The 3,551-nt window shown below is 46.4% G+C and overlaps 1 long non-coding RNA gene across 1 annotated transcript; it reads right to left on the bottom strand.

Annotated features, from left to right (window-relative positions):
* Positions 1-923: 923 nt before the first annotated feature.
* On the bottom strand, positions 924-1,879 carry LOC119329747. The gene is made up of 2 exons (XR_005159747.1): positions 1,622-1,879; positions 924-1,526 (listed from the first exon to the last, which is right to left on the bottom strand). It is a non-coding gene; the product is annotated as an uncharacterized LOC119329747 (long non-coding RNA).
* Positions 1,880-3,551: the final 1,672 nt, after the last annotated feature.

The raw sequence follows: 3,551 nt of genomic DNA, 5'->3' as shown, positions 1-3,551 counted from the left end.
GGTGGTCAAGCACATCGGACAAGGCTCTAGGCGATTTAGATGCCAAGGGATGCACGGGCCAGGCCAGTCTACGCACGACGGGCCAGCCCACCAGAACGGACAGCCCAATCACTTTGAGGGACGAGGAGTACTACTGTTACACGCTTGTTTCACCTCCTATGCGTTAATATTACTGACCGGATATTAAAAATCAAAAAAACTTGTGCTTGACGAATGTTAAACAAGCATCTGACAGTACAACAATTTTGTATAGAAAATCTTAATAATGTATATGAAATTAAGCAGCGTGTGCAAAAAAAATTAAGCAGCATGTGCAAAAAAATGTTCAAAAGTGTATAAATAAAATGTTTCTCTTGCCTAAGAGTGTATACCAATTATATACAGCATGTGTGAAAGGAGTTAATCATTACTTATAAAAATTATCAAGCATTTGAATAATGGTGAAAACAAGTATTAAAAAAATATTATCGGCCAATTTTAAAAATGTAAATGCATAAAAAAAAAGAACGACCACCCATGAAAAAGCAACACTTCTGTTTAAAATATTTATATGTGTTTATAGAAAATGTTGCCATAATAAAAGATGTAATTCTTTTATTTAAAAAAAATCATTATCAGTCAATTTAAAAGCATACTAAAAAATATGCATCTAAAAAAATATGGACATATATAAAAAATATAAACTTGTATTTTAACAAATATATCTTTGCCGTACAGGAATAAATGTAAAAACTAAATCTAAGTAACACAAAAGGAATAAAAAAAATTATGCCTGAATATCTGCATACAAACAATGGTTAACCATGTTGGTGACCATCCGTTTCATACATGCACACCAGCTCCTAAAAATCAAGGCTTAAAATGCAAAAAGGAAAAAGGAAATTCATGCTGAAAAGCCTTCTCTCGAAACTCCCATTCCGACAGGATAAAAAAAGACATATTTCACACACTGTAGGCATCATCATTCATAGTATCACACATGACATTACATGTGCAGCTCGTCCACACTTAGCACTACATGGTTACAGCGTCACGTCCACACATCGACCAACTAGAAAAGCATAACGTAATTTTGCATAACACTAAGCCTATGCCTAGTTAACCACTCTGCCGTCTCGGCCAGATAAGAATGGCCACGTCGCCTAATTAACCAGGCGCAGGACAACATCTGCCACCAGCAATAGCAGAATTGCCACCCCAATTACCAGGTTTGCTACAGATACCACCAGGTTGATGGAGGCGGTGTCGGCGACTGTCACACCCTGCCGACCGGCAGCTGGAGCTGCCGCGAGCATATATCATGCGACCGCACTAGCAAACGATGCAGCCTGCGATGCCTCCGGCGGCCCATTTTGCTGCACCGGCTGGCCGTGATCAGCCTGCACAACTTGAGCTTCGACAGCTTGCCCGCCCTGCATCTGACCCGGACCGATTTGACCCACAGCAGCTTCTCCTCCTTCAAGATTGGCCAGATGCGCTGCATAGCCTTCCTGCCACCTGTAGAAATCGCATCCGCCCGCTGAAGGCTGCAATGGATCCACAAGAACACCTACCTCGTGATAATCTACCCAGCTAAACATCTCAAAAAACACCCATACCCAATCCAAGAAACTGGACTTACGTTGTGATTCCGGCACTTGTAGAAACACTGACCGGCGTTCTGCCCGTGCCTAGCAACGTAGGTCACCACGTTCCTGCCACAATCCGGACAAGGCACGATTTGGCAGAGCAGCTGGATCCGCCATCTTCGATACCTAGGGATCTATCTGCTTCGATTTGGTGCGACCTAGAAGAAACTGTGGGGCGAGTCTAGGGTTTCGTCTTGCGATTTGGGGATCGAATGGGGACCAGATCCAGAAGGGCCCGTGGATTGCGTTAAATACATCCAGTGGGCCGCCAACTACTTACTGTACCTCACCGTTACAGGCCGTCTCGTACTTCCGGTACACACAAGTCCAGAACAGTAGACAGACGACGCGTTACATAAACACCGTGAAATCCTCGTCTAATGCCCGAGCCACCAACGTCTCTTGCCCGTTACGTACGCACATTAACTGTACTCACCCGTCGCGTACAATACAGCGGGCCCCTCACGCCTCCAGCGGATCGAACGCATACAGATTCCGAGAGCGCGCGAGCTCGTCCGCGCCTAGCAATTATCGCAGTGTGAATGGCATATTTTCTAATATTTCTAATCTTCAAGCGCATTGCATCCATCTTGATCTTGTGATCATCGACGACATCCGCAACATGCAACTCCAATATCATCTTCTCCTCCTCAATTTTTTTCAATTTTTCCTTCAAGTAATTGTTTTCTTCTTCAACTAAATTTAACCTCTCGACAATAGGGTCGGTTGGAATTTCTGGTTCACATAACTCCTAGATTAAAAAAATCCATGTCACGTTTATCGGCATAATTGTCATAAACACTAAATAAAACAAATAGTTATAAAAGATAATATATATACCACATCCGAATCAGAGACAGGACGAGGGCCGACGGAGGCGGATACCAAAACCATCGCACTATATAATATCAAACAATAATAAAAGTAAGAAAATTACACAAGTATCTATGTAAATCATACAAGTAAGAACTTTTTCTTTTAGAAAGAAGATAAGATAAAGAGGCTCACCAAGGTGGTGCCGGCAGCGAGATCGGCGCGGGCGATCGACGGCGGTGAGGACGGGGACGGGACATGACGGACCGCCAAACCTAGACAAATCTTGAGAAAAATGAAGCTTGGACAAGGAGATTCGAGAGGAGAAAGCTTAAGTGTGGCTCGGGCATTTCATCGAACACCTCATGTGCATAGGAGGTGAGCTAGAGCACCACAAAGCTCTTCCACGGCCGGCCAAAAAAACAGAGCACTCCACTGCTCTGCTCGCGGGCAAGGGGGTATATATAGGCATCTATTTGGTCCTGGTTCGTGGCTGGAACCGGGACTAAAGGACACCATTTGGTCCCGGTTCCAGCTACCAACCGGGACCAATGGTTGTGGGGCACATTGGTCCCGGTTCCAGGCACATTGTTCCCGGTTCGTGTCTGAAACCGGGACCAAAGGGGCCAGACGAACCGGGACCAATGGCCCCCGAGGCCCGGCCGGCCCCCGGGCCTCACGAGCCGGGACCGATGCCCCCATGGGTCCCGGTTCATGAGTGAATTGGGACTAATGGGCTTACCCGGCCTGGACCAAAGCCATGTTTTCTACTAGTGATGCAACATCACCATCGCAAAAGCTTGTGGCACCTGTCGTTGTCACTTGTAGCACTCACTGTTGTCGCACGGAGCATCGACGACGGTCATTTGCAACACTGTCAGGCAATGCCCGCCTCGTCACATCACACAATATCACCGTCGCAAAGCTTGCAGCACCCGCCCTCACCATACATAGCATCATCGTCTGCCCCTTGCATCACCATGCAATGGCGACCCTTGAAGTGGATGTCTCTTGCAACAGCTCGTGAGAGGCTTGCATCACCACTCCTGCCCATGTTGTGTCATCCTACTACCCCCTCCTCCCGGTAATGCAAGGCGAGCAGCGTCGGGT

Source organism: Triticum dicoccoides, chromosome 1A, assembly GCF_002162155.2.
Source record: "Triticum dicoccoides isolate Atlit2015 ecotype Zavitan chromosome 1A, WEW_v2.0, whole genome shotgun sequence".
Classification (NCBI taxonomy): Eukaryota; Viridiplantae; Streptophyta; class Magnoliopsida; order Poales; family Poaceae; genus Triticum; species Triticum dicoccoides.
Note: the sequence above shows the minus strand (reverse complement) of the source record. Positions and strands in the feature narration are given on the sequence as shown.